Source organism: Salvelinus alpinus, chromosome 24, assembly GCF_045679555.1.
Source record: "Salvelinus alpinus chromosome 24, SLU_Salpinus.1, whole genome shotgun sequence".
In the NCBI taxonomy this organism is placed as follows: Eukaryota; Metazoa; Chordata; class Actinopteri; order Salmoniformes; family Salmonidae; genus Salvelinus; species Salvelinus alpinus.
In genome coordinates, this window is record NC_092109.1 from 27,345,290 (window position 1) to 27,360,044 (window position 14,755).

At 44.3% G+C, this 14,755-nt stretch overlaps 1 protein-coding gene across 2 annotated transcripts in view; it reads left to right on the forward strand.

The window, feature by feature from the left end:
* LOC139552457 (neuroligin-2-like) overlaps nt 1-14,755 on the forward strand; it is a 97,400-nt gene that overhangs the window by 25,696 nt on the left and 56,949 nt on the right. The window lies entirely within an intron of this gene.

Here is a 14,755-nt window from a genome sequence, read left to right on the forward strand (position 1 = left end):
ATTGTTATCAGAGACGCAAGGGCTCTTGACCTGTGCCAATAAACACCCATGAGATTACCAAAGAATAGAAGCACTTACACTTATGTCAGTCTCGATCACTGCTCAGTCTTTTGTTCAGGCAGAGTGTTGATTTACATACCGTGCTGTGGTACTGTCAGAGCAAAGGATGCTTTTATCCCAATAACTTCTACTCATTAGCTGCAGTCTATAGTGAGGCGTCATGCTTTGTTTCAAGTGTACTCTAGGTCAAAAAGGACAGTGTTTGTTAGCAATGCTACTCCCGCTCCTCTGTGAAGGATACCACAGTTCACTGCTATGTCCACATTTTGTTGAATAAGTGTATTTACACGTAGCTTGAGGATTGTTGAGACATTTCAATAACAAAATGGACTACAGAACGTAGAAACACAAAAGAAACGTTCAGTCTTGGCGATGGACAACAATAAATCTATGCCACAGTATTAAAAGAAAAAACATGTCCCTCCAATGAAACAAATAGATGAATCGTACGTATACATCAGAGAATCTTTATTGTCCGACTCTGGGCTGTGTTTGTTTCTCTATTGTGGGCTCGGAAAACAATATTAGCACACGCCTGTTCTAATATATTTTGCACATACTTGTGAGACTTCTAGGTTTAGCATTTACATACTGTATATGGGATTTGTATCTCCATCTTAGGCTGCCCGGTGGGCTTGCATGTTAAGTGCATTCAGTTCTGAGAATTTCAGCTGTGCTCCTGGAATCCTTTGTGAACTAAATCTCACTGAAGCTGAGCATAGGCTATAATCAGATTTCAGGCAGTGTTGCCAGTCCGTTTTTGGAGTTAACCTATTTAATAAGAGGACAAAATGAATTATTTTCAAGACCATCTCACAAACACAAACACACACACTCAAAAATGAAATTCCTTTCCTGAAGGTAATACTTTAGGTATGAAATGTTAACATGCTCAGCTCAGTAAGCAGTAACAGTAAACCTAGGATAAGGTTGAGAGACTTTTCATATGTTCCAGATGATATGTCATCTCCTGAGTTGTCATGGAGGTTACACCTCTGTAGCGTGTCATAATTGGTGGACCCAAAGCATTGCTGCAATGGAGTGCCTTGAACCAATCATTTCAATAAGAAGTGCTTGCCTCAGCAGATCTGCCTGTTTCCATCTGCATTGAGCAGCGTTCTGACAGGTGTCTGCTGAGCTCTGGTTACATGCTATGTGACAGAACTTTACTGCTGAAGATTGACCTAGTAACTTAAAGGCACAATCGGTAAGATGTCCTGCTGTTTAACGTTTTTCTTTCTTCAATTAATGATATACAACTGCCTTTATTTAACCAGGTAGGCCAGTTGAGAACAAGTTCTCATTTACAACTGCGACGTGGCCAACATAAAGCAAAGCAGTGCAACAAAAACAACAACACAGAGTTACACATGCGATAAACAAACGTACAGTCAATAACACAATAGAAAAATCTATGTACAGTGTGTGCAAATGTAGTAAGATTAGGCCTTACCCTATCATAACCCAAACCAGTGTTGAGGCTGCTGTTGGGTTGAACAACTGACTCTGGATTGTGGCTTTAAGGAGAGAGAACGAGTATTTAGCTACATTCTGTATTTGATCCTAACATTGATTTATTTTTCACTCATTGAAGGCATAATGGAACATAACAGTGTTACTTCAATATTCTCTGGAATCAGGACCAAGTCAACCCATTTGGAAAGAGGAGGATTTCACACAAAAAATGTATATGTTCTTTATTCAGTGTAGCTAATTAGCAGGTGGTTTTGAACATAAGCCACACACACACACACACACACACACACACACACACACACACACACACACACACACACACACACACACACACACACACACACACACACACACACACACACACACACACACACACACACACACACACACACACGCACACATTACAAACCTTACTCCACATGGAATTACCATAGATATGTTGATCCCCTGGACTATTGTATGGCTATGAAGTACTGTTACACTGACCTCACACTATAGACCTTTTAATAGAACTAGCTAAGTTAATTTTCAGTCTATAGTGTTATGGCAGTAATACAGTGCATTTGGAAAGTGTTCAGACCACTTTTTCCACATTTTGTTCCATTGCAGCCTTATTCTAAAATGGATTAAATAAAACATTTTCCTCATCAATATATACACAATACCCCATAATGACAAAGCGAAAACAGGTTGTTAGAAATGTTAGAAAATTTATAAAACATTACATTCAGACCCTTTCCTATGAGACTTGAAATTGAGCTCAGGTGCATCCTGTTTCCATTGATCATCCTTGAGATGTTTCTACAACTTGATTGGAGTTCACCTGTGGTAAATTCAATTGATTGAACATGATTTGGAAAGACACACACCTGTCTATATAAGGTCTCACAGTTAAAAGTACATTTCAGAGCAAAAACCAAGCCATAAGGTCGAAGGAATTGTCCGTAGAGCTCCGAGACAGGATTGTGTCGAGGCACAGATCTGGGGGGAAGGCTACCAAAACATTTCTGCAGCATTGAATGTCCCCAAGAACACAGTATTCTCCATCATTCTTAAATGGAAGAAGCTTGGAACCATCAAGACTCTTCCTAGAACTGGCCGCACAGCCAAACTGACAAGAACCTGATGGTCATTCTGACAGAGCTCCAGAGTTCCTCTGTGGAAATGGTAGAACCTTTCCAGAAGGACAACCATCTCTGCAGAACTCCACCAATCAGGGCTTTATGGTAGAGTGACCAGACGGAAGCCACTCCTCAGTAAAAGGCACATGACAGCCCGCTTGAAGTTTACCAAAGGCACCTAAAGGACTCTCAGACCATGAGAAACAAGATTCTCTGGTCTAATGAAACCAAGATTGACCTGAATGCCAAGTCTGGATGAAACCTGGTACCATCCCTACGATGAAGCATGGTGATGGCAGCGTCCTTCTGTTGACGTTTTTATGTTTATCAGCAGCAGGGACTTGGAGACTAGTCAGGATTGAGTGATAGATGATCAGAGCAAAGTACAGAGAGATACTTGATGAAAACCTGCTCCAGAGCGCTCAGGACCTCAGATTGGGGCCTTCCAACAGGACAATGACCCTAAGCGCAAAGCCAAGACAATGTAGAAGCAGTGGTGTAAAAAGTACCCAACTGTCATACATGTAAAAGTAAATATACCTTAATTCATAGAAAATTACTCAAGTAAAAGTGAAAGACCCCATAAAATACTACTTGAGTAAAAGTATAAAAGTATTTGGTTTTAAATATACTTAAGTATCAAAAGTAAAAGTACAAATAATAAAACAATTCCTTATATTAAGCAAACCAGACAGCACCATTTTCTTGTTTTTTAAATGTACGGATAGCCAGGGGCACACTCCAACACTCAGACATAATTTACAAACAAAGCATTTGTGTTTAGTGATTCCGCTAGATCAGAGGCATAAGGGATGACCAGGGATGTTCTCTTGATATGTGTGTGAATTGGACCATTTTCTGTCCTGCTAAGCATTTAAAATGTAACGAGTACTTTTGGGTGTCAGGGGAAATGTATGGAGTAAAAAGTACATTATTTTCTTTAGGAATGTAGTGAAGTAAAAGTAAACGTTGTCAAAAATATAAAGAGTAAAGTAAAGTGCAGATACCCAAAAAACTAGTTAAGTAGTACTTTAAAGTATTTTTACTTAAGGAATTTACCTCACCGTGCAGGAGTGGCTTCGGGACAAGTTTCTGAATGTCCTTGAGTGGCCCAGCCAGAGTCCAGATTTGAACACGATCAAACATCTCTGGAAAGACCTGAAAATAGCTGTGCAGTGACGCTCCCATTCCAACCTGACAGTAGAAAGAGGAGGAAGGGAAGCGCTACTAAGGTACACTATAGTATATTTTGGTAGATAGAAGGTGCTCTTTGGTAAAAGGTGTAAATTGGTCATCAAAAAGAAAGGAGGACCAAGGCACTCTTCATATAATTAAAATGCCTTTATTAGTATGGCATGTTCAATAGAAACAAAGTTGTTGTTTCTAGCTTGGAGTTGTATGCTCATGAGCATGAGCATACAACTCCAAGCTAGAAACAACAACTTTGTTTCTATTGAACATGCCATACTAATAAAGGCATTTTAATTATATGAAGAGTGCCTTGGTCCTCCTTTCTTTTTGATGTCCAACCTGACAGTGTTTGAGAGGATCTGCAGAGAATAATGGGAGAAACTCCCCAAATACAGGTGTGCCAAGCTTGTATCGTCATACCCAAGAAGACTCATGGCTGTAATCGCTGCCAAAGTTGCTTCAACATAGTACTGAGTAAAGGATCTGAATACTTATGTAAATGTGATATTTCCGTTTTTATTTTTTATAAATGTGCAAACATTTCTAAAAACCTGTTTTTGCTTCATCGTTATGTGGTATTGTGTGTAGATTAGTGAGGGGGATAAAACTATTTTATCCCTTTTAGAATAAGGCTGTAATGTAACAAAATGTGGAAAAGGTGAAGGGGTCTGAATACTTTCTGAATGCACCGTTTATTGGGCTTTGCTTCACCCCGTGATATATCAAATCCCAGCTCACACAGTGTAGAAGAAGCAATAGGCTGGTAGTCTAGTGGTTAAGAGGTCACCGGAAGGTCACTGGTTCGAATCCCTGAGCCGACTAGGTAAAAAATCTGTTGATGTGTCCTTGAGCAAAGCACTTATTAACCTTAATTGCTCCTGTAAGTCGCTCTGGATAAGAGCATCTGCTAAATGACTAAAATGTTTTTTTTAAATGCTACATTCTACATACAGTGGGGAGAACAAGTATTTGATACACTGCCGATTTTGCAGGTTTTCCTACTTACAAAGCATGTAGAGGTCTGTCATTTTTATCATAGGTACACTTCAACTGTGAGAGACGGAATCTAAAACAAAAATCCAGAAAATCACATTGTATGATTTTTAAATAATTAATTTGCATTTTATTGCATGACATAAGTATTTGATCACCTACCAACCAGTAAGAATTCCGGCTCTCACAGACCTGTTAGTTTTTCTTTAAGAAGCCCTCCTGTTCTCCACTCATTACCTGTATTAACTGCACCTGTTTGAACTCGTTACCTGTATAAAAGACACCTGTCCACACACTCAATCAAACAGATTCCAACCTCTCCACAATGGCCAAGACCAGAGAGCTGTGTAAGGACATCAGGGATAAAATTGTAGACCTGCACAAGGCTGGGATGGGCTACAGGACAATAGGCAAGCAGCTTGGTGAGAAGGAAACAACTGTTGGCGCAATTATTAGAAAATGGAAGAAGTTCAAGATGACGGTCAATCACCCTCGGTCTGGGGCTCCATGCAAGATTTCACCTCGTGGGGCATCAATGATCATGAGGAAGGTGAGGGATCAGCCCAGAACTACACGGCAGGACCTGGTCAATGACCTGAAGAGAGCTGGGACCACAGTCTCAAAGAAAACCATTAGTAACACACTACGCCGTCATGGATTAAAATCCTGCAGCGCACGCAAGGTCCCCCTGCTTAAGCCAGTGCATGTCCAGGCCCGTCTGAAGTTTGCCAATGACCATCTGGATGATCCAGAGGAGGAATGGGAGAAGGTCATGTGGTCTGATGAGACAAAAATAGAGCTTTTTGGTCTAACTCCACTCGCCGTGTTTGGAGGAAGAAGAAGTATGAGTACAACCCCAAGAACACCATCCCAACCGTGAAGCATGGAGGTGGAAACATCATTCTTTGGGGATGCTTTTCTGCAAAGGGGACAGGACGACTGCACCGTATTGAGGGGAGGATGGATGGGGCCATGTATCGCGAGATCTTGGCCAACAACCTCCTTCCCTCAGTAAGAGCATTGAAGATGGGTCGTGGCTGGGTCTTCCAGCATGACAACGACACGAAGCACACAGCCATGGCAACTAAGGAGTGGCTCCGTAAGAAGCATCTCAAGGTCCTGGAGTGGCCTAGCCAGTCTCCAGACCTGAACCCAATAGAAAATCTTTGGAGGGAGCTGAAAGTCCGTATTGCCCAGCGACAGCCCCGAAACCTGAAGGATCTGGAGAAGATCTGTAGGGAAGAGTGGGCCAAAATCCCTGCTGCAGTGTGTGCAAACCTAGTCAAGAACTACAGGAAACGTATGATCTCTGTAATTGCAAACAAAGGTTTCTGTACCAAATATTAAGTTCTGCTTTTCTGATGTATCAAATACTTATGTCATGCAATAAAATGCAAATTAAGTTGAAGTGTACCTATGATAAAAATTACAGACCTCTACATGCTTTGTAAGTAGGAAAACCTGCAAAATCGGCAGTGTATCAAATACTTGTTCTCCCCACTGTAGGTGTTTATAACAGAGAATTACAGCGTTGCAATCCCATTGTAATGTCTCCTCAGCAGCAATTCACTGTGAAGGATGTGACATCACCGTCCACCAGGCCATGTCTTGGCAGCATTACAAATTAATTTCCGTCTTGATCCGATCAATATGTTCCACAGCCAAACAAAAAGATGGTGACTGCTCAGTAGTCATTTGAAGCTCCAGAGTATAATGTAAATGCAGATTGGGATGGTGATGTGCGGGGTGGTGGAGGAGTGGACTGATATGAACATAATAAACAAATAAATAGAATATGACACTACAGAAGAACCATCGTGTGAATTGTCTTTGATGCAAGAACAAACCTCAAACAAATTATTTTATTTTTGCTATCCCAGCAGCCCTTGATCTGGTGAAAATTGGATCAGGATTGTTCTGCGGGGGAAATGAGAGGTCTTTGAGTACAGTACTGTAGCTAGCTCTTTCATAGCGCACAGCAACACCACGGTTAATTAGCCCAGAAACTAAAGGTTTATCTAATTCCATTTACACAAAAGGGGGATGCCTTTGAAAGCGAGCGTCGTTGGGCTGGAATGGAAAACGAAGGGCACCAGAAACACTGCTGGAATCTGTCTCGTCCTGGCCATCGGAAATGTTCCATCCTATTGGTTAATTGCGTTTAATCATTTTGTTAAGTGAGGCAGCACCTTGAACACTGAACAGTATATAAACAGTGCCGTGTGAGTTAAGTTGTACATCTTGTCTAAGTACTCTCTAAGTAGTGGAGAGAAGGGGGAGAGATTGCTGTATACCATTATGTCACATTGAGGTGGTGTATCCTGCTTGGGAGGAAAACTGAGTGTGTGTGATTTGGTTATTCCCAAGGCTACCGGAGTGCCTGTCTGTGAGAGAGAGTGTTTTTTACATGTGGCTTGTGTTCTTGTCAAAGTCTGTCACTTATTGTTAGGGTCACTGCTCACACAGGCCTGTTGCTGTCCCTGTGTGTTACTTCCTGTTTGCTTATTTGTGTGTGAGAGAAAGAATTGAGTGTTCTTGAATTTCAAAACATGAATTTTCCATGTTCACGCAGTATTGACATGTTTTAACTTGCCTCCGGTATATGGATTATTACAGTTTCCACATATCACAGTTCCATATCCCACATGACCAAGTGCCCGAGGCTCATGGCCCTCTAATGTACCCCCATCTGCTACCTGTATCTGAGGCCTTAGAATGACCGAACACTCACAGAGCACAGAGGAAACTACACATGACACATTTCTGCCCAATTTTAAGAGTAATACCATAGGAGGAAATACTCAGAACCCCCTCTGCTCTCTGCCTCTGAGCGCCTCCCTCCTTCCCTCTCTCTGTACCTGTATATTGCCTCATTTTTGTTATGTAAATATATTGTGTTACTTTTTGATTTGATTAGATTTGTTTACTTAAGTTTATTTAGTGAATATTTTCTTAATTGTATTTATTGAACTGCATTGTTGGTTGAGGGCTTGTAAGTAAGCACTTCACGGTAAGGTCTACTACACCTGTTGTATTCAGCGCATGTGACAAATACAATTAGATTTGATGTGTATCCCCACTCCCTCCTTCCTGTCTATGCCGACTGTGGTAGATGAGGTCACATGCTCTGAATGCAAATCAGTTCCATGTCCTTCCCCACCAGGCCGCTATGTAGCCTGCTGCGTCCTCAACTCAAATGAAATTCAAATGGCTTTTTAGAATAATGAAAACAAAACCTAATGTTAGAGCGAGAAGTGAGTTGACACACACACACACAAATACACACACATAGGGGCTCTATTTAGTCCAGCTGTGCCTAGTTCCCTCACGTAGAGAATCTCCTGTGCTGTGCCAGCCGCCAGCCTGCTCGATGAGAGCACTGTGTCATTGCCTTCCTATTTCCTCCAGACTCTCCTCAGCCAAGAGCCTCAGATCCTTCATTTTTATCGCTGGCGGAGTGGCCGTTTACCGTCCAGACTCTTTATTAAAAAACACATTTCAGCAGGCATGGCCACAGAGCCAGGGACGGAGGGAGTACTTGGAGCCGCTGGCAGGGACATGGTGGGGGCTTGATGCTGTGTCAGACACCTCGTCAAACACACAGCACAGACATGACCATATGCAGCTTCATCCTCTTTACGGCACTGGGGGAATGGACAAGGACAGCAGACGGCAGCTTGTGTTCAGGCCGCTCCATGCTCACTCAAACATGGAGAAACTGTTTTTTAGAACTGGGAGGGGGGCTCCCTGTATTTTAAAGCGCAACTGAAGGCAATAAAGAACTTCTCTGGTAGAAAACGCCCTACGTGGCATCTATATAAGTCAGAAACATTTATTCTAGTGTCAAAATTGACTACAAAGTGTAAATAGGATAATTTTAGTCATAAAGTCAGTCTCATCCAAAACAGAGTTTTGTAAGTGAGTTCGTCATGAATTACTTGAGGTGTCACGTTCCTGACCTGTTTTCTTTTGTCTTGTATTTATTTAGTTGGTCAGGGTGTGAGTTGGGTGGGTTTGTCTATGTGTGATTTTCTATGTTGGGATTTTGTGTTCGGCCTGGTATGATTCTCAATCAGAGGCAGCTGTCAATCGTTGTCCCTGATTGAGAATCATACTAAGGCAGCCGGGGTTTCACGTGTGTTTTGTGGGTGTTTGTATCTCGTGTCAGTGTTCGTGCCACACGGGACTGTTTTCGGTTTGGTCACGTTTGTTGTTTTTGTATTTGTAAGTGTTCAGTTTACGTTCATTAAATAATGACCACTTTCCACTCTGCGTCTTGGTCCGATCCCTACTCCTCCTCTTCAGACGAAGAGGAGGAGAGCAACCGTTACATGAGGGTTGGGTTTTGATTTCAGTAATGCTCACTAATACAGATGCATACACTGCTGTGGTGATTGCACTCTATCCAATATTACCGCATAACACACAGACAGTGAGACAGACCAGAGCTGGGTTTCCCAAAAGCATCATAGCACTAAGAGCATCTTAATTCCATTGAAACTAAATGGACGAAAGATGATCTTAGTGTTACGATGCTTTTGGGAAACTCAGCTCTGCCCAGCAGGTCCGGATCGGACTTTGCTTACATAACAAAACACGTTGCGCACTTATTTTTTAATTATATTTTTTTTACTTGAGAAATACTGCCCCAAACGTTGTAGCTAGATGAAAAATTGCACGACTAAAACCTCCTCTGCAAAAATGTCCAAATTAATTGCAGATTTAGAAGACAAACATCAGCAACTGTCACATCCAACCTCACCCCAAGACGGAAATCAAATTTTTCTTAATGAGCAACAGAGAAACACATGCAGAATCGGTGTGTTCAGTTGCTCTTTAACAGGACAGGAGCTGACTTAAAATGATCAATCCATTGGATTTCATTGAATGCCAGTAAGTCAATCTGACACTGTATACCAATGTTGACCCATCTACATTTCAAGTGCACATATTCAAATCAAGTTTGTTCAAATTATTCAGTTAGTATTTTCGGTGTGGATGATTATTATGCTTAAGATGTTTTTTTCTCACTAGTACTGGCTGCATCTGTTTCCTGCCTGTGACTTGGTGAGGTTGGACCCAGGTGCAGAGAAGAGACGAGGAATCAGTGGTTAAGGATACTTAGAATCGGTAGCCGCAGGATCACAGTACACTTGAAAAACAACGAACACCAAGTCTCGAAAACGCACTGAGGAAACGAACGCACACGGTAAACAATTCAAGCGTCTGCAAAGGACAACAGAAAAACACACCTATTTTAACAGTGAAATCATAACGAGTAAATAGGACACACCTGAGTGTTGTAAATGTCTCTAGGACGGTCTCTGCTGCCCTCTGGTGACTGGTGGAACCATGACACAGCCAAGTTCACTTAGCCTAATAAACAGTGTTCAAATCAAGAGGAAAACTGCAAAAGAATGTAAGAATGACAGCAATGGAAAAAGGCTATTTGCCCTTTTGTTGGCAATTTTACCCCCTTTTTCTCCCCAATTTCGTGATATCCAATTGGTAGTTACAATCTCGTCTCATTGCTGCAACTCCCCAAAAGGCTTGGGAGAGGTGAAGGTCGAGTCATGCGTCCTCCAAAACATTACCCGCGAAGCCACGCTGCTTCTTAACACCTGCTCGCTTAACCCGGAAGCCAGCCAAACCAATGTGTCGGAGGAAACGCTGTTCAACTTATGACTGAAGTCAGCTTTGCAGGTGCCCGACCCGTCACCAGGAGTCACTAGACCATGATGAGCCAAGGAAAGCCCTCACGGCTAAACCCTACCCTAACCCGGACAACGCTGGGCTAATTGTGCACCGTCTTATGGGACTCCCAGTCACAGCCGGCTGTGACACAGCCTGGGATCAAACCCCAGGCTGTAGTGATGCCTCAGCACTGCGATGCTGTGCCTTAGACCGCTGAGCCACTCAGGAGGCTTTTCTATTTGCGCTTTCTAACCTGACTAGAAACCAAGGCTTTCAAATCGAAAATAGTAAGCAGACAAATAATATGTCTACCATTGTTTACCAGACCTGTTGTGCCTCCATACAACATTGTTTTCCTGGAAATGTAACAATGAGTTCCTTAGAGTGAAACTGATGACCATCTAGAGATGAGGAAAGTGGAAATGAGGTATAGTAAATGTGTGTTTGTGATGTACTGGTGGAGTATTCGTGAGTGTTTCAAGAATCGATGTTTGTATTACGGTGTTCTTGGAAAACCTTGGGAACATTGAGGCCATTCTTGCCAAGCCATTCAAGCAGGTGTATAGGTACTGTAGCTATCGCCTACTCTAACTGTCTGGCTGGCCACACGGAACTGACAATTCTGTAGCGCTGTCTCTGTCAGCTAGCTGTGAGAGCAGGCCCCTGCTCCAGCACACTACACAGTTCTGGCACCGTCACTGAACACAGGCAAACCTGTTTGTTTCTCTCCCCACAGAGCCATGTCTCTGTCGCTGTCACTGTCTCTGTTAGGAAACAATGCTGTCATACCTGCTTGTCGCATCCCAATATGCACTGCAGAAAACATCCCACATTGTGCTTCAGCACATCACATTTTTTCCCCCCTTACACAAAATCCTGCTTTGACAGCACAACAGAACCCAACTGAACACATCCAACAATCATCTCAGATTGAGTCTCCTCACTCGTCACAGAGTCATGGGCTTCCAGGAAGCAGGAAGCATTAGGCCCATGTAAAGTCTTTAACTGAAGTCTGCTGCTCCATTTCAAAGGAAGACGGGTCCATTTCAATGGAACTGCTCCCTGTGCGCAGCTTAAGCTCTTTAATGGGTATTAGAGCAGGTTTAAAATCACAGTGTTCACCATTAAGTGGTTAGGTGTGGTTTTAGAGTGTTGCTGGGAAAGTGCTGACTTGGCAGGGGCCTAATCTACCTTCCCCTCCATTACTAGTCTGTCTAACTGTTGTGACTCATCCCTCGCCCCTCTCAACCCCAACCCCCTTACTGGAACTGTCCTTACACCTGGGAGGCCTAGGGGTGGGAGGAAATCACTTACATATTGATTGCTGAGAGAGAGAGAGAGAGAGAGAGAGAGAGAGAGAGAGAAGAGAGAGAGAGAGAGAGAGAGAGAGAGAGAGAGAGAGAGAGAGAGAGAGAGAGAGAGAGAGAGAGAGAGAGAGAGAGAGAGAGAGAGAGAGAGAGAGAGAGAGAGAGAGAGAGAGAGAGAGAGAGATCAGAGGCAGCTGTTTATCGTTGTCTCTGATTGGGGACCATGTTTAGCTAGCCATTTTCCCTTGAGTATTGGTGGGTTCTTGTCTATGTGTAGTTGCCTGTCAGCACTAATTTGCATAGCTTCACGGTTAGTTTTGTTCAGTGTTCATTCTTGTAATAAAGAAGAATGTACCTATACCACGCTGTGCCTTGGTCTCCTTCTTTTGACGGCCATGACAGAAGAACCCACCACAAAAGGACCAAGCAGCGTGAAAAGGAGGAGCAGCGTTTTATGGAGAAATGGACCTGGGAGGAGATTTTGGACGGAGCAGGACACTGGACGCAGGCTGGGGAGTATCGCCTTCCGAAGGTGGAAATAGAGGCAGCAAAAGCGGAACGGCGATATTATGAGGAGAAATACAAACAAGGCAAGCACGAGAGGCAGCCCCAATAAAAAAAAAATGGGGGGGGGTACGAGGAGATTGGCTGAGTCAGGTTGGAGACATGAGCCAACTCCTCGTGCTTACCGTGGGGAGCGTGTGACTGGTCAGGCACCAGTTTGCGGACCCCCGACCGCAAACCTGAACTTATAGGGGAGGGTCCGGGTGGGCATCTACCCTCATTGGCGGCTCTGATTCTGGACGCCGCTCCGCCTCTTTACACTGATCCCTCCGCCTTTGTAGGTCCGGACCGTGGATCATCGCCGGAGGCTCTGGACTGCGGATCATCACCGGAAGCCCCGGACCCTCTCTGGAGGCCCCGGACCGGGGACCCTCGCTGGAGACCCCGTGCCGGGGACCGTCGCTGGAGGCTCCGGACTGGGGATCGTCGCTGGAGGCTCCGGACTTTTCACTTTTGTTTATTATCTACTTCACTTGCTTTGGAAATGTTACATATGTTTCCCATGCCAATAAAGACCCTTATTAAATGTAATTGAATTGAGAACAGAGACCGAGAGAGAGCAGTGCTGGTGGTCTGGGTGTGTCCCTCATCCAGACCGCCATTCATCCACTACTGCAGAGGTTTGGTCGTGCGTTTTTCCAATAGATCTGTCTCAGTCAGAGGCTGTAGTTAGCACCCTATGTGGGAGCCATCAGAAGACAGGCGAAGAGATGTAGTTAGCACCCTATGAGGGAGCCATCAGAAGACAGGCGAAGAGATGTAGTTAGCACCCTATGAGGGAGCCATCAGAAGACAGGCGAAGAGATGTAGTTAGCACGCTATGAGGGAGCCATCAGAAGACAGGCGAAGAGATGTAGTTAGCACCCTATGAGGGAGCCATCAGAAGACAGGCGAAGAGATGTAGTTAGCACCCTATGAGGGAGCCATCAGAAGACAGGCGAAGAGATGTAGTTAGCACCCTATGTGGGAGCCATCAGAAGACAGGCGAAGAGATGTAGTTAGCACCCTATGTGGGAGCCATCAGAAGACAGGCGAAGAGATGTAGTTAGCACCCTATGAGGGAGCCATCAGAAGACAGGCGAAAAGATGTAGTTAGCACCCTATGTGGGAGCCATCAGAAGACAGGCGAAGAGATGTAGTTAGCACCCTATGTGGGAGCCATCAGAAGACAGGCGAAGAGATGTAGTTAGCACCCTATGAGGGAGCCATCAGAAGACAGGCGAAGAGATGTAGTTAGCACCCTATGAGGGAGCCATCAGAAGACAGGCGAAGAGATGTAGTTAGCACCCTATGAGGGAGCCATCAGAAGACAGGCGAAGAGATGTAGTTAGCACCCTATGAGGGAGCCATCAGAAGACAGGCGAAGAGATGTAGTTAGCACCCTATGAGGGAGCCATCAGAAGACAGGCGAAGAGATGTAGTTAGCACCCTATGAGGGAGCCATCAGAAGACAGGCGAAGAGATGTAGTTAGCACCCTATGAGGGAGCCATCAGAAGACAGGCGAAGAGATGTAGTTAGCACCCTATGTGGGAGCCATCAGAAGACAGGCGAAGAGATGTAGTTAGCACCCTATGTGGGAGCCATCAGAAGACAGGCGAAGAGATGTAGTTAGCACCCTATGAGGGAGCCATCAGAAGACAGGCGAAGAGATGTAGTTAGCACCCTATGAGGGAGCCATCAGAAGACAGGCGAAGAGATGTAGTTAGCACCCTATGTGGGAGCCATCAGAAGACAGGCGAAGAGATGTAGTTAGCACCCTATGTGGGAGCCATCAGAAGACAGGCGAAGAGATGTAGTTAGCACCCTATGTGGGAGCCATCAGAAGACAGGCGAAGAGATGTAGTTAGCACACTGTGAGAGTGATAAAGCTGCTGGCTCACCAACAGAGAGTACACTGTGTCTGTTAAATGAGTGAGTGTATCGCCAACACGTAGGGAGAAAGTAGTGTGTCGTTAACACCCTATAACAGAAAGGGAGAGAGTGGTGTTAGCATAGCTAGCATGCCAGGTGGCTGTGTGTGCGTGTGCATGTGTGCGCATGCGTGTCGGGTGTGGGGACAGGATAGCGTGCTGAATCCTAAAAGTGATTGAGAGGGACTATAAAAGCCGTGTAGTGATTGTGCCGGCCATGTAGCGCTCCACTGACAGATCGAGACAATAAACAAATGAACAGGATCCCTATCGGCCAGGCTTAAAGAGAGCAGCGCGCCAGAGGGGTGGGGGGTCACTCTGATAATGCTTGTTATTGGCTGTCCTCTATGGAACGTTTAACCACTGTTAACGTTAAAGCTTAATGTGGGCCACCTGTGTGACCTTGGCGTAGGGGAGCCCTGTCAGAAGCCCTCACAT